Here is a 25,102-nt window from a genome sequence, read left to right as displayed (position 1 = left end):
GAATGCAATAAGCAGCTTCGTGTATTAGTTATCTCTGTGATCATGGAATTGTCTGTAGGTATAACAATTGTTTTTTTTATTTCATTTGCTTATATATTTATCTAAGTCATATTTTTCTTCGTCTGTTTATTCTTTATAAATATTCTATTCGCCTTTTCTTGCTCGCCTTATATCCTGTATTGCGTCATGAATGGGACAGAAAATTTTCCTAACTCCGGAATTACTTGTGACAAAATTTGTGATTTTTTTCTACATATCAGCTCTCTCTCTCTCTCTCTCTCTCTCTCTCTCTCTCTCTCTCTCTCTCTCTCTCTCTCTCTCTCTCTCTCTCTCTCAGAGCTGTCTTTCTGCCTGTCCGTATGTCTGTCACGCTCCCTTTATTGCAACTCCTACACGGCTGAAGGGCTTCTGTCAGACATGGTGCGAAAGGTGGACCATCATGCATAGACGTGCATGAAGCGAGATGGTCCGTTTGTCTGGCCGTCATGTTTGTCACATTGGTATATTCCAAACTTACACTGTCATCTCAGTTCCTGCACTGTTGAAGAAATTTCACTCAATCTTTCTACAAGGGTGATCATCATGTAAAATTTCGGTTGAAAGGAGTTATTCCATTTATATGTACATCGTCTGTCCATCAGCGTGTCTGTCACACTTTACTATTATTATTATTATTATTATTATTATTATTATTATTATTATTATTATTATTATTATTATTATTATTATTATTATTATTATTATTATTATTATTATTATTATTATTCAGAAGATGAACCCCATTCATATGGAACAAGCCCACAGTGGCCATTGACTTGAAATTAAAGCTTCTAAATAATGTGGTGTTCATTTAAAAAAAAGTAACAAACGGTAATAAGAAATGCAGGAAGAATAGATCAGTTATTAAAAAAGAAAAAATAAGTTAATAAAGTAATCAGTAGATGTAGATAAAATGTAAGTATAAAAATTTAAGTAAATTATTGAAATACCTTATCATTGCAACTCAACCGACACAGCTGAAGGGATTTCCCTCAACTTTGAAGAACGGCAAACCATCCTGCATAGTTGTGCTTGAAGGGAGGTTGTCCTTTTGTGCGTGTGGTTGCCTGTCCTCACCGGTGTTCCACACTTGATGTGTTGGGGAAGGACTTCATACTTAAGTTGCTATATCAGGCCTCATACTTTGTTATGGAACGACTTACTTACCTTTTTATAGAAGGACTTTTAGCCCTCGTTGGACGAGTCGGTAGAGTTCTCGGATGGAACTCTGCTAGGTCCGAGTTCGAGTCTTCGGCCGGCCAATGAAGAATTAGAGGAATTTATTTCTGGTGATAGAAATTCATTTCTCGGTACAATGTGGTTCGGATTCCACAATAAGCTGTAGGTCCCGTTGCTAGGTAACCAATTGGTTCTTAGCCACGTAAAATAAGTCTAATCCTTCGGGCCAGCCCTAGGAGAGCTGTTAATCAGCTCAGTGGTCTGGTTAAACTAAGGTATACTTATTTAACTTATAGAAGGACTTTTGTCAAAATGTTGTATTAGGGTCCTAAACGTTCACTTATTTACACAATTTCAACTTCGGTCATAACTACTTCACTATAGGAGGTAGAGGCTTGATGTCCGATATGCAAACGTCGTTATTTAAACCCTCAGAAATGACAAAGGTCGGTGTCTTCGTGACCTTGACCATGACTTTCGTGCTGAAAATAGCTAACACCAAGGTCATCCGTGTTTCGCAAACAACCCTTGTTGGGAGAAAACTATTACAGTTAATTATTTTATCCTGGACTGTGATATTTGTTTGTTTCCCCAGCACCTCGTCAGTAGGAATTTTCATACGTAATAGTTGGTAGGGGCGTGGATTGCTTCAGTCCTGTTTTTCATTATGCTTGTTCATCGTCTCTGTATATTTGTATTTATTTGTAGGTAGGTGCAAAAAAAAAATGATGCCAAATTGAGCAGTACATGACTCGTAATTTGTATAAATTATCTCTCTCTCTCTCTCTCTCTCTCTCTCTCTCTCTCTCTCTCTCTCTCTCTCTCTCTCTCTCTCTCTGTATATTTGTATTTATTTATATTTAGGTCTAACGAATGGAAGAGAAAATTATGCGAAATTGAGCGCAACGTGATACGTAATGTATATAAAATCTCTCTCTCTCTCTCTCTCTCTCTCTCTCTCTCTCTCTCTCTCTCTCTCTCTCTCTCTCAGCTGTATTGACTGTTCACAGTGCTTAAAGCAGATGTGCCATGCAAGATCCTAGTTTGTGCTTTTAGGCATTTCCTGTAAAGCTTCGCCTCCCGCTGGAGGCCGGGAGGAGAAGAACAGTGTGCCTGGCAGCTGGGCAATTTTGTTGTCGCCCTTGTGGTTAAAGGTGTATGTTCTTTGGTTTAATCAAATGTAATGTCTGATAACGAGTTTTTATTGACTTCCGTTTTAGAATTGGCATTTTCAGTATTTTTAATGCTGCCGCCTTTTCCATCGGAATTTTTTTTTATAGTGTGCTGAGAAATATTGAAGTGGTTATAAGTAATGTGTTGATAACATGTATTTTGCTTCCTTGTGCTCAGTTTTCATCGTTTTGCTCGTCGCTTTTTTCCTTCCTGACAAATTGTTAGATAACACTGCTTTCTTTGTCTTCTTATTTAAAGTTTTTCTCTTTCCTGTCTTGGTGTATTTGCAGCAAGTTAATGGATGTCGGAATATCCTCATTCTGTTTTGTCATCTTAGGTAACATACAGATTTTAAATTTACACCCACGGTGTTTTTTTTTTTTTTTTCATTGGTCGTCTTGACTTCTTTTTTTCACAGTTACTGTTATCAGTTTATTTTTAACTGGTTATAATTAATGTTAGATTACTTAGGTTTTCATAATTTCCTAATTTCTTCTTATTTATATATGTATTTGCTAGGAATAAATTGTTTGATTTAATTCAGATATGCATTGACATTTTCAATATTTTGCATTTTTAAAGTTCCAATTTTTGACGTAATTATTTTTAATGAATGAATTTCACCTCTTTGTAGTTATCTCGTACGTGAAATATATTTTATAAAGGCAAACAATGGTCCTTTATTTAGGAATTTCTTTAATAAATTTTTTTGTAATAAATATCCTAAATCTATTTTTGTAAAAGACGTTTTATAAATAACACTAAAATCATTTCCATCGGCCATTCATTTAGGGTTTTCATTTTTATATATATACATATACATTTAAGCCCTTAATAGTGATGGGGGATTTGCAGCTAAATAACATTGAAGTATTATGTAATTTTCATTGGCCATTTGGTAGATTTCTTCACATTTGTATCTCTCTTGTATTTAGTTTTTTATATATTAATGTATTTATTTATTTACTTATTTATTTATTTTTCAGTTTCAGCTGGTATCATGCTTGTCAGTAAAACACCTGAATGGACATTGTTATTCCGTATTAGTGCATTACATACTGATAGTATTGGACTCTCTCTCTCTCTCTCTCTCTCTCTCTCTCTCTCTCTCTCTCTCTCTCTCTCTCTCCAACGGAGATTTTAGACCATTAACGGTTTTGTGTTTGTGATGCGGGCCCAAAACCCCGAGAATCACGCCGCTAACGATTGTGGTTTTCACGCTAAGAATGCAAATGACAAAGAATAAGTAGCGAATTCTCGTCTTCTAATGTTTTTCCGGTTGAAAGCTATAAACACTTCAGTGCCTCATTAAGGTTGGTTTCACCGTTATGGAGTGAAATCTGCTGTCTGTAATGTATAGGATAAACAACACGCACTTAGCCGAAGGCACGATAGCGCTCACTCACATACGAATGTATGTGTGTGTGTGTGTCTATGTCGATATATATATATATATATATATATATATATATATATCTTCGTTTAATATATATATATGTGCTTTTATTTATATATATTTTTCATATGGGGTAATGTATATACAACATTACACAAGGCACGATAGCGCTCGCACAGAGATGAATGTATATATATACATATGTATATACACACAAACACATATACATACATACGTACATAGACGCACACACCGTACTCTCGCCCTGCCATATAAGAATATGTGTGTGTGTGTGTGAGTTTTTATAAGTTCCGTGGCTAAGTAGTACAGCGTTCATACTCGCGGATGATGGGACCGAGATAGCTCCCAGACTGCTTCTCTCAAGTTCACCAATCCAAAAATAGTTACCAGCATATCCGCTGGTGCCAAGAAAAAGGGCGTGGGGCTTGCAGCCTCATCCCAAAAAGACTTGCTGAGAAAACCAGAAGAATGTAGCCTACCTTTCTAGGATCACCTCCTTCAAAGGGAAAAAAATTTCAGAAAAAAATTATATGTATGTATTGATGTATGTATACATATATATATATATATGTGTGTGTTTTTGTGTATAATATATATATGTATATTATTATTTATTTTATATATATGTATGTATATATATATATGTATATTACGGTATATATTTATATATATGTATGTATAGATATGAATGTGTATATATATATTATATATTTGTGTGTGTGTGTGTGTGTGTGTGTGTGTGCGGAGATAGCAGTGTTCGAAATAGGAGCGGAAGTCGCGAGCCGCTGTTTAAGGCGTCCTTCCCCTGCAGGAAGAGCCAATTTGCTTAGGTTCGTTTGTCCTTAGCGATGAGTCCTGTGCAGTACATGTATAGTATTATCTAGTGTTTGATTAACGGTGAATACTTACTTGCAGTGACATTTGTATAATGATGGTCAGTTGGCAAAGCTATTGAAATAAACGACAAAACTATGCAGTAGTAGTATTTAGTGGATAGTGACTCATTTTTGGCTTGTATTTTCATGCTTTGTTTAGTTTTCTATTGCCATATCTGCCATGTTTTATTTTTTTTTAGAGTAACATCCTATAAAAGATGACTCGAGTTACACTCAGTCACTGAATGTCTCCGGAGAAGTCTCTTAGGGTGATATTTTAGTGTTGTACTCATTGGATCTTAAGGCTTCTTAAGGAAGGTGGCTTTTGCGCATTTTGATTTCTTCTTTACTCTATAGCTTCTAAAAACGAAGTTGTAATTATGGTTTGAGAGGGTGTTTTCCTGTATTGCTTCTAAGTACATAGTCCATTATTCAATAACTCCAGTCTTTGCACTCCAATATCGGTGACCTCCTTTGTAGTTACTCCATGTTTAGTATTTTCAAGGCGGATACTGATATTCTAGGCTGCTTCACCTGTGGTACTTTCTTTGTAGGTATTCTTTTCCAGCATTCCTATAGTCGTAGTTGGTCTTCTCAGAATTACTCTGACTGTAAGTGCTCGTGTCATGAATGCGTTTTTTAAATTGATCTTTTTTTGAATGGGGATCTTTCAATCAGTGCATTCATGGATCTTCTCTCTGAAATAGATTTTAAATGTTCTTTTGCTAAAGTACTTTGTAAGTACTTATGTTTTTAATGTTGGCCAGTACGCGTTTGGTCTAGTTATAAATACCCGTTAACATAAATATTTCTTCAGTAAGCATTCCGCCTGGAAAATGTTGAAGTACTCCTGTTCAGTTACTCCGTTATTAAGTATGCCTTTTCATCTACTACATTTGCATCGCTTCTACCTCTAGCACTTCATTCGGTACACTTCGATTGGGGATCATCACTGATAGCCACGGGCTGTTGGCATGTCAGCTCTCTTGCCCATCTGTTGGGGCGTTTACTTTGAATTTTTAGGTATTGACCTCGACCTAAAAATCAGTGTCAAGAACCTTACAATAACCTAAGGGGTTCAGGAAGACCCATATTGGTTCACAATGAGAGACAGGAAGCAGAGAGGGGGAACTGAAGTATTTCTTTTCCGGTTTATTCTAATTGCAAGCACTTCTTAGACACACAATTCTTCCATTTGTAATTACTCCTACATTTGACTTCTTAACTTGATATGCGTGGCACTGAGGTCGGAGGTTAATGAAGTCTCCGTAGGAAGTAATTGTTAAATTTCTTATTTCGGAAATTCCATGAACTTGCGATTTGGACAAGGATGAATTGTTCCACAGGCTGTTTGTATAGTGTGTGTGTATATGTATGTATATATATATATATATATATATATATATATATATATATATATATATATATATATATATATATTATATACGTGTGTTATATATATATATATATATATATATATATATATATATATATATATATATATATATATATATATATATACACCACACATATATAAATGTGTATATATATTATGTATAGTATTAGGCACGAATGAAGAACGGCAACAGACTACAGGAACTAATTTCAATGTGTATTGGCTCTTAAATTTTAGGTAATGCAAATTTAACTTTTTGTTATTTGCTTTTTTTAAGGTAATGGTCGTCATTATTTTCTTTTTACCTTTTCATTTGTACAAACTCAAGTGTTTTGAACGTTGCAAGACGTTAACTAAAATTTAAAAACAGTATTGGGGGTTGGGAAGTATTTTAGGCATTTCCGTTTTGCGAGGAAACTTTTTTTTTTTTTTTTTTTTTTTACTAAATTGAATTCTGTTATTCTTGTTCTTTGTAGTTTATTTGTTTTAGATATTTTACCAGGGCTTTTTCAATCAGTTTTTGTTGCTCAAATGTATGTTCTGTATGATTTTTATTTCCTTTATAGTTTAATTTTTGTCCCTTTTAGTTCTTTATATTTCATATGTTTTAATCTGTTTTTTATATTATATCTTATTCCTCTTAAAGAAGGAATCTGCAAATTACACGAAATGTATTGAAGGGGCTCTATCAGTTATCCACCATTTTTCCTTTCACTTCATTCCATATTGTCTTCAAATCAGTGCTTAGAAATTCACCGCGGACGTTAACAGCCCGGTGCAAGTGACAGTGGTCTACAATAAGGTGCAAAAAGCCAACAGAATAAGTGAATTTTTAACAAGACTTATTCGCCAATTAAGTCGATGGCAGAGTAGTATTGGTGTTCAGGATAACTGTAGATATCTATAGGTGGTAAGTGGTCCTGGCTTCTCGGGCCACATTGTAACCTTTTGTTGACATTAAATGTTGGTAAGAGAAACCTTGATTGCCGTTGTTGCAAGGCTTAGAAGAATAGAAGATGAAAGTACCTGTTAATTTTGGTAACATTGGAAATTGCTAAATGGTGTTAACAGTAGTAACTTGTAATATTAGTAGTAACGATAGGCGTGTTGAGTGGTGTAAGAGTAAACTTGACGAAAAAAATTCCAGCATTAGCTAAAATTTAGTAACCACGTGTTTAGAACTATACTATAAATGTCACCTAAACGTAAAAAGGCGAGATTCTGATTTCCCATTATTCGGGTGATTGTAGATACTGTACATTCCAAGGTGTTGTAAGCATTATCTCTTATGAAACCTCTCCAGGGGCAAGTTCAGTCGACGGGTCACTGAGAAGATTCACTGAGGAGATAGCACGTTATTGGTTTATAATGACCTTGGGCATGGAGTAACCATGTTGGGATCCACCCCCATGGACTCCTGAAGGGTTTGGCCGGGTAAGGTCGTAGGGCAAGTTGAGACCCGCGGGTGGCAGACTGAACTTATGTGACCGGGTTGTGGAAATGGAAGTATTATGATGCTTATGTTTTATGCATGTGTGTGGGGTAGGTGTTAGGGTGTACGTTTGTGCATCTGTTAATGCGGCAGAGGGTATTTTTTTGTATGCTGTGTCTAGTTTGTCACTTTGGGACGCAATAGAGAACGACGGGTGGCAGTTGAGCCAGTATGTTTAATGGATTTAATTTACTGTCTTGGATCATTTAGACGCTTCAGGTCATGTACATAGGTTTTGATGTACAAGTAATGAGGTAACAATGAGTCTTTATGGGGAGGATGCCATGTAAGTAATCCTGACAGAGAAAGAGAGAGAGAGAGAGTGAGAGATGAACAAAGAGGACCTTGTCGTAAGGAAGACAGGGGAAAAGAGAGAGAGAGAGAGAGAGAGAGAGAGAGAGAGAGAGAGAGAGAGAGAGAGAGAGAGAGAGGATGCCCTTGTTGAGTGACCCGAGAAGATATTGCTAGGTGATACCTGTGGTGCTGCGTTACCTGACAAGAGATGATTGGGTCTCATTATACATGAATGCTAACAAAAAATGAAGACACTTCGTTAAGAAAGAATTTCCATTATCTTTTTTTTTTTTTTTTCAAAAGAGGGCATTAGCAGTATGTGAAATTAACCAGGTCATTTTTGTATGAGCACGAGTCTGCTGAAGCCGGAAACGATTTATTTGTAATGCTGTTTACCATCTGCAGTATGGTTCCAGGCATTTTTCCTTCACCTTTGACTCCAAAGTTTTTCCTTCCAATTATGCACTAATTGTGAACGTTAAGTTGTCAGTCGCATCGGGCTTCATATTTAAAAACTAAATGAACGTTCATATGCTGTTATTGTGTTATTATTACCAAGAAAATGAAATTTTCAAAACATGCTTTTTATATAGTTATGTACATTGAGACAGATGGTGTAAAACCACTTTGCACATGACAGTTGAGGCGGTTTATTCAAATTTAAGCGCGTTAACGAACTTTCAGAGGCAGATTTATTTAAAATGTGACAGTTGAACTTGTGTTCTTAAGGATGAACATTTGTAGAAACTAATAAGTACACAACAGGCAAGGCAACATAGCTCACAGTTAAGCCAGCCTGCGAACTGCGAACTATTCAAGGTAGTCTCGCAAGACGGTTACCTGAAGATAATCAACAGAGGTGATGCTGTACTCTCTTGAGGGATGACTCACAAAGATTTGTGCTGCGACTGAAGTCTCAGCCGTTTCAAGACTGACCATCACATCTCGAGATTAGATCTGATTAGAGGTGCGTGTGATAGACGGTTCACTAGAAACAAAGGGGAATTTCGCTCTTAACAGATCGATGGTTTCAAGGTCATTCTGATGTTAGGGATGGGTCTTTGGAACTGGTACTGTGAAATTCGTGGAAGTATTTTTTTTATGCCCGTTGCTAATAATAATGATTATAATTGGTATGAGTATTTTTATTGTTGTAATCTTGTTAATCCTTAACTAAAATAGCACAACAATCATAATCAATATAACTAAAATTTCACAACCATCATAATCAATATTAACATCAGTGAGTAACGTCAGCAATAGCAGCTATTATTGAATCAGTTGACTGTAGTAAGATACAATATTTATGGTATAAATTTCCCGATTTGGAATGTCATTTCATGTTTGGAAAAAAGAAGTCTGTTCCGCTCGACCGGATTATCTTTTTATAATCTTTCTTTACACGCATTATTTTTTCCTATATCCCATAAGTAAGGAAGAGATTAAAGTAACAGTAACGCTGGGATTAAGATATTTATGGAGAGAGAGAGAGAGAGTACGCGATTGTACCGGAGCATTCACGGTCAATTACTTCGACCGATAGGTTGTGAGAACATTTGCACTGGATGAGGATTATTATGCTACAAGATCATTGCCATTAATCCAGGCTGTAAAGAATAGAAATGCTATCAGTGCTTATTTGCCTCAGTATGGGGTAAACTCAGGCAATAATTAAAGCAGTATGAAAGTAGGAAGAAAATCTAGGGAGAAGTAGCTTCAGATGAACAAAGCAGATTGATTGAAATTAAGAAATGACTGTATGGAAATGGAAGTAGACTGGTTAATAATCAAGTGGAAGGCTGGAAAGGGCTCGATGGGAGTCACCTTTGTATGGACGAGACACTGAGGCAATGATTGCAGGGCGCGACTCGGCTTTGTTCTCCAGCGTAGGACACCGATTGTCCAAGATTATACCTACGCATTTATACGCACGTTCTTGTGGGCCTGTCCCTACAGAATTTATGCCCCTCTCTGTGTGACGTTGCGCTGTTTTTTAAATTTCCATCTCATTTTATGGACAAAGGCTTTCACAAGGCGAAAAATGTATTTTATGGTGGTGTATCCGATGATCATTTTAATTTAAATAACCTGCTTGTTCTGCCTTTTTCGGACATCTTGTACCCATACCTGGAACGTTAACACCTTACGGTGTTGATGTCACTTTTAAAATATTCAGTAAATTGCCTCACGAACTAGAAATAAATGAGAAAATTTGAGAAAAGAAAGACTTACATTCAGAAACAGCTAAGGTTTGGGATAATGTTATTCAAGAATCCCTTAAACCACTAGGAAATAAATGGGGCCCGCTAGGTGGACCCAATGAAGACTGAGAGGAGGGCCACAAAAATAGTCGTGTTATGTTGAGGGTATTGAGAGTTGAGCATTAGGGCTTTCAATTTCGTCGTATATGTTAGGCATTACTACAAGTATATACATCACTTAACCAATTATTCCCAGGTAAATGATATAAAAACCACTTTACCAATTATTCCAAGGTAAATGATAAATGTTTTTATGGATTTAAATTTGTAACAAAACTCTCGTAACATATAATGTCATTAATAATATCAAGTGAAAATCGTATCTGTTAACTCTGCTGATGACTCAAAATGTACGCAAGTCTAATAAAAAAAAAGAAAAAAATACCCTGACGTTAACAAATGGACCCTTGTAGTTCAAGTGTATTGCTTTTCAGGGCATAACGAATATGAGATTTTTGTCCGCGGCAAACAATCTTCATACTTGAGTATTCTGCTTTGCCAGCTTATGAAATTTCAAATTTAAAATACTTATGGCATACAGGAATTATGCAAAAGTACAAGCTTATAATTACATTATACATTATAATTACATTATATATATATATATATATATATATATATATATATATATATATATATATATATATATATATGGTGTGTGTGTGTGTTATAATATATATATATGTATGTGTGTGTGTGTAATTTTGCCATTTATGATGTTCACAGACATGAGCATAAATGTCGTTTAACATCCAGTTCACTATGCTTCAGGGAACAACTGACACAAAGGGGTGTAAGTTATTCCCAAGGTATGATAAACTGGATATTGAACGATATTTGTGAATATACATACATACATTATATTATTTATTATTGGTGTGTGTGTGTGTGTGTTAGAGTAGATGAGGGAATAAAAGAATGAATGACGATAAATAGGTTGAAGGGTAAAATGTAGAGTTCAAAATTGTTAGGTGAAGGAGGAGATGAAGACAATTCCTAGAAATGGTTTGATAGATGGGGCGAAAGGTGTATTTGAAAGGAAGGCCCTTGATATTCAGTAAGCACGAAAATGCATTCAAAATAGAGGTGCAAGGTCAAGTGTATAAAACGGGTAATGTCGTGGATGGTTTGCTAAGCGTAGATTTCATATGGCGAGTTTTTTTCTCTGGACCCATCCCTTGTAAGGGAAAAATACTTAGATGCTGAAAAAAAAATGGATATACATAAACATACATGAGAACAAATACGTTATTGAATGGTAAAATCGCAAATCATTTTGGCCAAAGTCACAGAAGAATAGGATTCCTTTTCGTATGACAGTTTTTACAAGCATCCTATGTTTGCGTGTCAGCAATATCCGCTAAGAGTTTATTGTTATAACTGTTGTACTTGTCAGTGATTAGAAAAAATAAATAAAAAATGCGCCGAAATTACTTCGGCGTAATCGAGTTTTCTGTACAGCATATAATGCTCTGTGAGATTTCAGCCACTGCCCATAAAACTCAGCCGCTGCCCGTGAAACTTTCAGCCACTGCCCGCTGGTGGCCTGTGTTGTTGGTACCTATAGTTCTGCCAGACGCACGATGATGGATAAATTTAACCTTAAGTAAAATAAAAACTACTGAGGCTAGAGTGCTGCAGTTTTGTATGTTTGATGATTGGAGGGTGGATGATTAACTCACTAATATGCAGCCCTCTGCCTCAGTAGTTTTTAAGATATGTGGGCGGACAGTAAAAGTGCGGACGGACAGACAAACCCATCTCAACAGTTTTCTTTTACAGAAAACTAAAAATCAGAAGTAAATTGAGAACAACTGAATGATTAAGTTCCGTATTTTCTGGCAATGCCGATATCTGGTCGGATTTTTTACTTTTTTTGTGGTAGTGAAGGCAAATATAGTGTTTATATTTGGAATCGCATAGGATTATTATATTTCATGGACGAGTATATGTTTATGAATTTCAGCTAAAACATTTTGATAATCTTAGATACCTTAAAGCAGAAGAAGAAACATGTAATGGATACCTTCTCATAAAAGTTTCACGCATTCAAGGATAACGCTTTAATGGTGCTTCAATGCATTCTATTGAAAGCAGTCTATTCTTGTAGCTGACAAATTAAAAAAATATGAGACTAGAATACTGGGATGGATAAAAAGTGTTTGTGTGTCTAAATTATAAAAATGCAAACATAAAGATCACAAGAAATATAAAAAATTAATGCCGTGTGTGTGTGTGTGTATATGTATATATATAATGTATGTATGCATGCACAACTTTAATGGATATTTTACGCGTTTTAATGAGAATGTGTCAATGGAAAGGAGTAAAATCGGAATATAAATCAGGTGCAGTGTTTTGGAACCCCACATCCCATGCACAAAAGATCCTCTACACCTCCAGAGTCTTCTTATGGCTGTCAGAGAAACCCCGTCTTCACCATTTATTGACTCATGCTCTTATTATTATTATTATTATTATTATTATTATTATTATTATTATTATTATTATTATTATTATTATTCAGATTGTGCTCACAACCTTAGAATTTAAGAATTAAAACATTTGCTTATGAAGCTTCAGGTGTCATTCATGTATGAAAAAAGAAGAAAAAACGGAGTGCATAGCCAAACAAATGAAAAAAAATTTTAAAAATTACACAAATATATATACCTACCTTGAACACCGTCGAAGAGCACGGCAACAAAAGTCCATTTCCCCCTCGTTAAGTCGTCCGGAATCAGGGTCGCTCCGGGGAATTAAATGATTTCATGACTGTTGACTTTGGGGCGCAAATGAGCAGCATCAGATAGCACGGATGGTCGTTTTTTTATTTTTTTTTTTTCATTTTGTTAATGTTTTCAACGGTGAGAATAAATGAGTAAACGTGCAGTATACACACACGCACACACACACACACACACACACAAACCCGTACTCGCACGCATTCACAAATATTAAGTCACAAGTATCGTTCGATATCCAATTTACTATACCCTGAGAATAACATAATCTTTATAAGCTGGGTAGGCGAAGCACTTAATAATTATAATTCTCCTTGAGTGTTAGCAATTCCCAAGATATAGTGAACTGGATAGGAAAAAAATTAGAGACGTTCGTAGGTCCTGACCGGTTTCGACGTTAATTCCAAGACATCGTCGTGATAAATGAATCACGTGTTATAGTGATTATAATCATATGTATATGTATATGTGTATGTATGTATGTATATATATATATATATATATATATATATATATATATATATATATATATGTGTGTGTGTGTGTGTGTGTGTGTGTGTGTGTGTTTTACACTTCAGCGATCTATTAACGTCTTCTTCTTCGTTTTAACGTGCTTTTTTCCCATTTTTCATATGGGGTAAGCACGGTGCCTTCTTTTGAAGGGCTTTGATTTGGCGTTGGGGTATTGTATCTAAATCGCTAATTCACGTCAGGTTGAATAAAGTTTCGCCTTGGACTTCAACTGTGGCGTAACGGAAGGATCGTGTTGTACCGTAGAACGTCTCATGAATAAGTGATTGATATCCTCCAGGGCTCTTCGAGTTAAAACGGTCACGATTCCAAAAGTAATCTTCTTTGTTCCTCTGCAAAGGAGATTTTTCTCGAGTGGGACTTGCGAGGTCAGCTCCAGGAATTCCACAGCAGCCTTTGGTTGGTGGGTGTTGTCTCTCTCTCTCTCTCTCTCTCTCTCTCTCTCTCTCTCTCTCTCTCTCTCCCTCTCTCTCTCTCTCTCTCTCTCTCTCTCTCTCTCTCTCTCTCTCTCAATATTATTTTTCATATTTGTCGTTATTTCTTTGCTGATAGAACATCAGTATATATATATATATATATATATATATATATATATATATATATATATATATATATATATGTTTTATATATATGTGTGTATATGCATATATATATATATATATATATATATATATATATATATATATATATATATATATATATATATATATATATATATATATATATATGTGTGTGTGTGTGTGTGTGTGTGTGTGTGTATATGTACTTAAATATTTATATCATTGTGTGCTTGTGTGTATTTTCGTGTTTGTTCCTTCGTTAGTTGATTAGTTTTTTAGTTATGTCAGTGCTTATCTTTTTGATATTCTTGAGTAAGATTAGAGAATATAGATAAAGGTATGTTTATTGGTATAATGTTCATGATAAGGAGAGTGTCAGTCGTGATATACTTGCATCTGGAACTGGTTTGTTTTGGGAAGGTGGGTCCTTGGACAGGTAAGGAGTCAGGAAGGATGGGAAGGAGTTGATCATCAATTCATACAGGTGTTGAATAACTGCAAGAAAATAACTCAGGCGCATGTTGGAGCTGATGTTATGCTTATCGTTTGGGGCAGAAGTTGCTTTTGTTGCTTTTTGTGTTCGCTTCCGTTCTAGATGTGTCTTGTACAATAATAACCGGACAAGACACATCTAGAACGGAAGTGAACACAAAAAGTAACAAAAGCAACTTCTGCACTAAACGATAAGCATAACATCAGTTCCAACATGCGCCTGAGTATTTTCTTACAGTAATTCAATACCTGTATGAATTGATGATCAACTCCTTCCCATCCTTCCTGACTCCTTACCTGTCCAAGGACCCACCTTCCCAAAACAAACCAGTTCCAGATGCAAGTATATCACGACTGACACTCTCATCATGAACATTATACCCATGAACATAGGTATAATGTTCATGATATTGTAGTGCTGTGTTTATTTTTGTTTCGTGATTTGTTTTCATTGCCCACGTTACTTTTAGCGTTTTTTTTTTTCAGGGGTTTCTCTTTGTGTCCAAATGTGCGTGTATTATTTTCGTCCAGTTTAAACTGTATCTTGTGTGTGTGTGTTTCATTCCTGTACTGCTTGTGTCGTTAAATGAAGCCGTAGCATTTTTTTAATTTTGCTTGTATCAAATTCTAGTTGATTGTCGTTTCGTACATATATTTAGTGTTCATTTTGCAGTATAATGTACGTGAACCCGTATTCTTCATTTCATCTTTGCGTGATATATTCTGCTTCAGAGGGTTAAATATTTTCCGTAAAATTTTATTTTAATCGCCCATATTTTTGACTGGGAATCATTCTATTTTATTCTAATAAACTCCGATTTCTGTTCAGCAATAATCAAGTAACGGAATATTTTGTGCGCGTAATTTTTATTATTTTTTTATACAAATCACTATAACTTTTTTCAGCATTTGGGTCTCGTACACGCACTGTAACTTATTACTTGTCCTTACCAGATCCAAATTACTCATATCAGTGAGTGTGCGTGTGTGTGTGTGTACTGTTTTTACTCCTATTCTGTTGGCTTTCACCCTTCATCGTGCCCCATTTTGATGTGCACCAGTCCGCTAAGGTTTGCTGCAAGTTCCGTAACTCTGAGTATTTTACAAGTTAATTACGTAAACCTTGAGTTCATCCCTTCTTTCTGATTTGGTCTTTGGACCGACACGAGTTTATGAGCTGTTCAGATTTATTTCTTTTTTTTTATCAACGTCATTGCCCTGTGCACCGGACTAGATAGAAGAGGATCTGAGTAAAAAAAAAAAAGTGATGATAATAATAAAAAAGAATTGCAGTCATTCGATATGGTTGAGGCCTCCAATAAAGTGGAAAACCTACATGCCTGCCTCAGTGAGTTTATTGCAGTCCTGGACTCTTGTTCCGTGGCTGAGAAGGTGATTTCTGTCTTATGTTACCAGAACATAAGGCAGGTTTTCCGTTGTGGAATTTGAAAATGAGAATGCCGTTCTCGTTGGGCTAATTTCTTTCTTTTGTCTTATTCATTTTCTTTCTTATAGGAAGTGTAATTTAAATATTTACTTTGCCTGGTAACTCATTTTTCACGTATTTGTGCATATATATATATATATATATATATATATATATATATATATATATATATATATATATATATATATATATATATATATATTTTTACACACACTTGACCTTCTTTTTATATTTACAAAGATTAGGCCACAAATATTGTGTAATATGAGATTCAACACAACTGGGGAATGCGTTACACCCTCCTAGGGGAATTATGATAAGTGCTTTTGGCCCGGGGCAGAAACACTTAGTTGTAATTTCCAAGTTGTAATTTCCATTGTATGTTAAACGATATTTTGGTTTAATATTGGTGTTTCTACTTACAGGTGATGTAATGTAACCAGGTGATGGTCTTCCTTATCCAAGCAGAGAATAATGCATAAGCGAAACTGTTGCTAAGCTGCCCATTCCCTTGCCTGCCTTACAGAGGGCTGTGGGGTTTTATTTTATTTTTTTTTTTTTTACTATAATCCAATTTCCCAAACAGGAGATGCCTCAGAGGAAAAGAAGGGTAACAAGCACCGCTACAGGCTTCTTATTACTGTTTAATCGAGCATGAACCCCTGGTACGGAAGGCTTCCACATCAATCGTTCATATATGAGCCACCACTAGCTTATATATAAATATATAATATATATATATATATATATATATATATATATATATATATATATATATATATATATATATATATATATATATATATATATATATATATTATATATATATATATATACATATACATATATATGTATACAGTATATATATACATATACGTATATGCGTGTGTGTGTGTTTATATATATAATATATAAATACACACACGTATGTATGTATGTATGTATATACATATATATATATTTTTTTTCGAAAGATAAGTGTTCACGGGATGCTGCCTGCTTTCACGTATACTTTTTTCTTTTTTTACCTCATGAAATGCAGCCATGAGGAATTAATGAGAAATTACCTGGGGATTACCTGAGGGTTTAATTCCGCACCGGTAGGCACGGATGGATTACCTCTCATAGTGCCCCTTTCTGTTGGGGATTCGATGACATTTCAAACTGGTCATTGACAGTCGTGATATCAGCCCCGAATTTGGAGTATTTTTAAGTGGCCTCTGAGTCGTGGAAATGGGGTTATTGAAAATGATGTATAAGGGTTCGAACTTTAATACAGAGCCAGTGAGTTGTAGCGGTTATGGAAAATTATGGAATAAAAGCGTTTTGAACTGGCAGAAAAAAAAAACTGGGTTGATGAAAATCGTGGATAAGGATTTTTTTTTTTAGCTAGTCATTAAGTCATGAAATCGAAATAATCTGAACTGGTAATGGAAAATGGTCGGATCGGAGCATTTTGAAGAAATTGGTGCGAATAACAGAAGTTTTCATTCCAAGTCACGGAGTCAGAATATTTTGAATTCCACTGAAATTCTCGATGTCAGCCCTGACTAGGGTCACTTTGAAAAAGAGAGCTTTGTGCATTGTAAGGATCGCCATTTTGGCCTGTAACAAGTGCTTCGCTTGTAATCAAGCAAGAAAAGTAGGAACGTCCTATCACTGATTCTTTGAGCAGATATGAAACGGAAAACACTTTCATAGGTTAGATGTTACTTGTTTATTAATTTATTTATGCGAGAAATGAATTGCATGCAAATCAGAAAGGCAAATTGTGAAATGAAATGCTGATCCTAAACCTGAGCTGGTGGTTGGAGCAGCTCCCGGGAGCAATTGCTCGGAAACATCGCCAAACGAAGCATTTTCCGTCAAAGACATCATACAGCTTTTAGAAGACAGGCAAAGAGAGGCTCTCGGTGAATGATGCTTCTCCCGGAAGAACTGAGATTGAAATCACTCGAGCATCGAGAAAAGCATCAATCCGTAACCACCGGACTCTTGCTATTGTTGCATTGCATGCTTCGGGTGGATGACCTTTATGCACCTCCGCAAGCGAGCTGAAGAATTAGGCGGGTTTTTACCCGGATGAGACTCCGCAGGGAAAAATCATTAAACTCGTCCTCACGGAGGAAAAGAAAGATAAATACAGTAGTGTCGATGCACTTCTTTCATTGCGTGATAATAAACCTCTCTCTCTCTCTCTCTCTCTCTCTCTCTCTCTCTCTCTCTCTCTCTCTCTCTCTCTCTCTCTCTCTCTCTCTAAAAGGTCAGATACCCATAACGTAAGACTTATGTTAATTGTAATGAGAATACGGTGAAGTGCTCAGACTTATCCCAATTATTTTATTCTGAATATTCTTCAATATGTGTATGTACGGTATATATATATATATATATATATATATATATATATATATATATATATATATATATATATATATATATATTCTGTATGTGTGCATGTGTGTGCATGCGTGTTCGTGTGTTTGTGTGTAAAGAGTGTGAGCTTTGTTTTTCCGGTTTAGGGGTTGCGGTGGCTCTTTCGGTTTCAACAAGTCTTATTTATTCGTAAGAAGTTCATCTCTTCTGCCTGTCTCCACCAGTCATCACAGTTGCCTTAACACCAGGTACAAAACACTCATTACATTTTTTTTCACCAGTAAGCTGCTCCCTTTTATGGGGGTTTATTGAATCATAAATGAAACCCCTTGTGCAGAAAACTTCCACACCACTGGCTACATCATGAACCTACATAGAAAACTCACCAGCATTATCTCAAAGCTTCTTTAACTTGTCTGCACCATTCACGCCGATAGTGTACGCACACTTGCTTCCAGAATGTTGAGGTCCCTCCTCTCCAGTACCTCTTTCACTCCATCAGTTCATCCCTTGCTATTTCTGACAGACCTCCTCTATCCCAACTCTTCAGAATTGTTAACTCTCTACACTAACCTATCATCTACATTCTTTCCACATGACTGAACCACCTCAAACACTGACTTACACTTCACTAGTTCTTTGTATATAACAAATCCTACATCATTCTACTCTGCTGTTTCCATCTTTCTCTTATTTCTCATTCAACATCTACACTTCACCTCTATAAAGGAGAGTTGGTTCAACAGTACCTTCACATATTTATGTGGGTACAAATGCCAGTTTTCTGAATATTTCCATAAAAAAATAAATTTCCAAAGGAAATTTCTGGAACTATCCCTTCCCAAAACTCAAATAGTCACTTGCTTCACTAACAGAAGAAATAGCAGCATGCCATACCAGGTCTTCTCTATTTCGAATGTGGTGAAGGTCCGCCCATGAGTGGGTTGTTATGGGCGCAATATATCGTAAGGTAAAAGGGGCCAGACCCCCACCCCCCAGCCCCGTACTTCGTGAAACAATGGTAGGAGGAGTCGATGAGATGGAATAAATTCCCTTCTTTTGGGGGTCACTCGCTGGGGTTTCGAACTTTATTTTGACTCATTGCCACTTGCACCGGATTGCTAAGGTCTGTAAAATTTTATAGCCGTTTCTCTTTTAATGGATTAAAAGGATCGCCTTCCCCAACACTCAGCAGGAGCCCGTGGTGGCCCTGGGCCGCCTTAATCTGGCAAAATCAGTAAACATAAAAGCAACAATCGCTCAAGAAATCAAAGCATGGTTGGTAGACGTACATTGTGAATTCCTTGAAAAAGTTTACTATTTTTATACTGGTAGTGATTCTGATCATGCTTACCCATGTGGGTATACCCATATATATATATATATATATATATATATATATATATATATATATATATATATATATATATATATATATATATCCGTACAAATACTCCATTTGATACCATCCAGTTTGAATGAGGTCCTTTTAGTAATATATATATATATATATATATATATATATATATATATATATATATATATATATATATAATATATATATATATATGTATATATATATATATTTTATATATATATATATATATATATATATATATATATATATATATATATATATATATATATATATATATATGTTGGGTGTCGTATATGCTTGTGGGTCATAGTACTTTTATTTCACTTTTTTGTCATTTGAAACTAAGAATGATAGCCCAGTGTAGCAAACAGCTATGTATGAAAAGGAGATGTAAGTGAATAGAAATTCCATCTCTAATAAAGTATGTGAGTCATGTTTTGGGTCAGAAATTAAATATCCTTGTAAGGGTTTCGGAAAGCAGGCTCCTTTCTCTCGGCAAAAGAACTTTTGTTGTCATCTTTAGCTTTTTTAAAGAAGCTAGAGCTTGACTGTTTGTCTGAAGAGACTTAAATTTTACCGTGGAAATATTGAGGTGAATTTGGATTGTTGTAAATTTGAGGTATGTTACATTATTTCTGTTTAAGAGGCATAAGTATGTGAGCGTTTTTTTTTTTATGTAGCGATGTTCTTTCATTCTGAACAGAACGTCAAAATCTAGAGAGAGAGAGAGAGGTGCGAAGTCGAGCATTCTAATTGCTGGCATCCTATCGGTGATTGTAACCATCATTAATCGGAAGGTTGAAGTAGAAAATACTATTAACGGATAGATACTGCCTTTTGATTAGTGTAAATTGAAGATGACGATTAATAATAATAAAAAAAACTTGTTATGCAAATGAAAGAAAAATGTCAATGTAGTGACGACGTTTCGTTAGAAATGCAGGGCTCTCTCGTTCTGTCCTCCGATTCAGAATTGGATTACGAGAATCTTAATCAAATCTCGTTGAACTATAGGGGTCCCCTTGTTGTTGAACTTATTCTCTTTCTTTTTTCCTTTTTATTGGGTTATTTAGCTTCTACTCATGCCTGCATGTGCTAATGCTTCTACGCTTGAGAACTATGCATGTGCTTGGGTGAAGTTACTTTAATTAATATATACGGACGTTCTGTTTTTCGTATTTTGCAGTTGTGTATCTGTGCGATTGTGATGCCTGCTTGAACCTCCAGAGAGAGAGAGAGAGAGAGAGATTATGTGGGCTTATTCGAGTCACCCTGCCCATGTTAGAGGTATCCAGCAATGAGATGGTATTGTATCATATCGTATGACGGTATTGTTACGACGGGGGCGCTCTATCTACTTATTACCCCCCCCCCCCCAGCCCCCAGCCCCCAGCCCCCCCAGTCCTTCAGTTCCCCCTCCATCCACCCTGCCATTTTTATGCTCACACTTAAGATGACTTTTATCCTGTTTCTAGGCTTTCATAATAATATTTTTGTTTATTAGTGAATTTGTTAATTTTTTGTCTTTTGTAACATAACGCCCGAGCATTTATTTATTTATTAAGTTTTTAATATTTTTTTTATTTATTTATTTAACTGATCTTTGCCATGCTTCGGGGTATAATTGTTGCGAAAACTGCTTTGTTATTATTTCACGTAACGGACCCCAAGAAGTATAGATAAGTATTAAAAAACAGATATAAAAAAAGCCACTTACTGTGTGACAAATATATTCTTGGTATTCACGGTGCCCCGGTTATCTGATGCTCTCTTCTGTTTTCGTCCTTATTGCTCTTGTTGCTGTGGGTGGGGCGAGGGGGGAGTAGATGCCCTCCAAATTGTTGTTTCTGTCGGTACTTTAGACTTTGGTGGTTGTTTTGTCAGTTGTTGTTGATAGGGTAATCGGTTTGCTATTGATGGTAGTACTTTTTCAGGAAACTGTCAGTGTTGTTGCGGTTGTCTATATTCATGTTGTTAGACCTGTTTAGACAATTAACTAGTTCTTTGGAGAGAGAGAGAGTAGTAGTAGTAGTAGTAGTAGGGGATGGGGGGCTAGATTGTCGTATAATGGAGTTTCGTCAGCGCCACATGCATGGGGTATCAGGTATCAACCCCCCCTATCTCTCTCTCTCTCTCTCTCTCTCTCTCTCTCGAGAGAGAAGAGAGAGAGAGAGAGAGAGAGAAGAGAGAGAGAGCTAGAAATCCACTGAAAGTTTCATTTGATCATTTGAAAGATAAAACATGAATCGACATGCAAATCTAATACATAGGCTACGAGTAGAGTTGCTGTCCTTTTCCTGTCTTTTCATCTGTCGCCTTTTGTATATTCCCTCGGACGAAACTTGATTCCAGAAAAACTTAAATGTAGCTACTGACACGTCATGTCAACGCATCTGATTGGTGGGAATTAATTGATTTCCGAGATAAGCTTCCGTGAATGAGACAGTTTTAAGGCGTTAATTGGAAATTGGAGTTTGCGCGTATGTTTGCCAATACGCGGCGTCAGTCATTTCCGTTCCCATCTCCTCCCATGAGATGATATTTTGCCGGACTGAAATACCATACGGATCCTAAAACTGTTTCCTGTGATACAGAGGAAATCGGAATGAACTGTCCAATTTCATGTGTGAATACGCTAAATATGTGGAACTTGGTCTTATATCCGATTCACATACAGTATATACATCTAAACACGAGGAACTCGAGAAGGTTATGGGAATGAGGAAACACGCTGTCCGGTAGAAAATTTAAGTATACCTTAGTTAACCAGACCACTGAGCTGATTAACAGCTCTCCTAGGGCTGGCCCGAAGGATTAGATTTATTTTACGTGGCTAAGTCTAAGCTTAAGTAACTGAGGGGAGTAAACCTTCATTGAAACGGATATTGCAGATAGTGTTAACCTAACGTATACCTGTAAATTAGAAAATATTACCTGTCGGATGCTATGAGACCTTATTAGAAAGCAGTAGGCATACACTAAACAGAACAGTGACCAAAATATTACCTGTAAAATAATGGTATTCACGAGCAACTGATTAGTTACAATGAGAAGATTGTAGAAATGTGCAGTGTCTGTAAATAGAACATGTAATTATTCAATGGAGGAAACCTTAATTTCCGGGTTTGAGAGGTAACTATTATTATTATTATTATTATTATTATTATTATTATTATTATTATTATTATTCAACGGAGGAAACCTTAATTTCCGGGTTTGAGAGGTAATTATTATTATTATTATTATTATTATTATTATTATTATTATTATCATTATTATTATTAATGAATAGGATAAAACGATGTTATAGCCACGCTATTGCCATTACGACAATATTCTTTTCATAGTTTTCATATTAGTTGCAGTGACAATACTGCTAATAGTCCGGTAAACATTTCCTCGTCATGAATAAAGCAATTGCTCCATAACGCAAGCCTTCCGTATAGCATCCTCAGTACACTGCTTGGAGACAGTAGACGCAAAGGATCGCGTACAGTACCATATGTCACTGTAAGAACAAGAGTTCGTAGAAGCGTGGGAACTCTTGTGGCAGAAATGGGATGTTTATTCCTTGTTTTTTCATTTTCCTTTTTCTTTCTCCCTTCCTTTCGCGTGTCTTTCTTTGACGCACGAGAGGGGTAATTTACCTATAAACTTGCAATATTATATATATATATATATATATATATATATATATATATATATATATATATATATGTGTATATATATATATATATATATATATATATATATATATATATGTATATATATGTGTGCATGTATGTATGTATGTTAAATCCCAGGCTTCGGTCACTTTAGATCAAGACCAGATAATGATATTTTTCAGTAATATTCATCAATGATAAGCAAGTAAAAATGGTCATATATATATATACATATATGTATATACAGATAGATAGATATTAGACTATTACGAATAATAATTAAATTTGAGCACTTCACTTTATCCTCATTAGATTCAGACGTAACAAGTCTTACATTATGGGCATCTGACCTTTTAGAGAGAGAGAGAGAGAGAGTAGATTTTTAGATAGTCGAGACAAATTACCTACCGTGAAGAGATTTATGAATATTTTTTGGTAGGGTGACTCGTAATTATCGTTGATACTGTGTCATTATACCAGTTAACCCTTGCTCTGCAGTTGTAGGGGAAGCTGAATTTTTATACGTGCGTGTGTGTCTGCAAATATCGACAGTGTCTTTATTCTCACGTGTCCGTGTTTCCTTTACACACTTGAGAGAAAAATACATGCACGTTTTCAGCTAATCTTACATGTATTTAATTATTTTTTTAAAGTGAAAGCCAACCTAATTTACCTCATGTAGATACACACCTACTTATGTAAATACAAACATTTGTTTCATGCATATATTTTCTCCCATTTATCGTTAATGTTGAATTATATATATATATATATATATATATATATATAATATATATATATATATATATATATACACACATGTACATGCATGCATTTTATATATATATATATATATATATATATATATATATATATATATATATATATATATATATATACATATATATATATATATATATATATATATATATATATATATATATATATATATATATATATATATATATATATATATATATATACATATATATATATATATATATATATATATATATATATATATATATATATATACATATATGTACATATGCATGCATTTTATATATATATATATATATATATATATATATATATATATATATATATATATATATATATATATATATATATATATATATATATATATATATATATATATGCTCGTTCTTGTGTTCAGACAGTTAAACCTGGTAAGTTATGAATGGATTATAATGATTTTTATAATGCTTAAACAATGTTTTTTTGTTTTATAGAGAATTGTATTTTGATGTCCAGCAGTAATATCGTTGAAAGGTTTAACCGTATGGATTTTCTCCCTTGGAATAACGCATTACAGGTTCCTTATCACTTCTGCTTAAAAAGGTTTTCATTAGTATATATAAATATATAAATGTATCTATACATATTTCTCTCTCTCTCTCTCTCTCTCTCTCTCTCTCTCTCTCTCTCTCTCTCTCTCTCTCTCTCTCTCTCTCTCTCTCTCTCTCTCTCTCTCTGAGCGACTGTATTAACTATTTTTTAACAGATGGAAGTCAATGTTATTAGAAGGTGTGTAAGTTCTGGATTAGTGTAGCGATTTGGGAACTTAAATCCCCTTCCAGTATTTCCTGAACCATACAGCAGCCAAGAAGGTTATCTAACCTCCTTGATAGCTGCCATATTTATGGCGGTTTCTGTATCTCTTCAGAGGAGAAGCAAATTGAAACAGTTCTCCAGTAACTTAGCGCCATTTGTGTAACTCCCTCACTATTGTCTATTATCTAAAGCTAAAGGTAGTTGTTAG

The 25,102-nt window shown here is 35.1% G+C and overlaps 1 protein-coding gene across 6 annotated transcripts in view; it reads left to right on the top strand.

Annotated features, from left to right (window-relative positions):
* The window catches only part of LOC136836061 (SLIT-ROBO Rho GTPase-activating protein 1-like), a 797,683-nt gene that overhangs the window by 457,626 nt on the left and 314,955 nt on the right, over positions 1–25,102 (top strand). The window lies entirely within an intron of this gene.

This window comes from Macrobrachium rosenbergii, chromosome 56 (genome assembly GCF_040412425.1).
Source record: "Macrobrachium rosenbergii isolate ZJJX-2024 chromosome 56, ASM4041242v1, whole genome shotgun sequence".
Taxonomy (NCBI): Eukaryota; Metazoa; Arthropoda; class Malacostraca; order Decapoda; family Palaemonidae; genus Macrobrachium; species Macrobrachium rosenbergii.
Note: the sequence above shows the minus strand (reverse complement) of the source record. Positions and strands in the feature narration are given on the sequence as shown.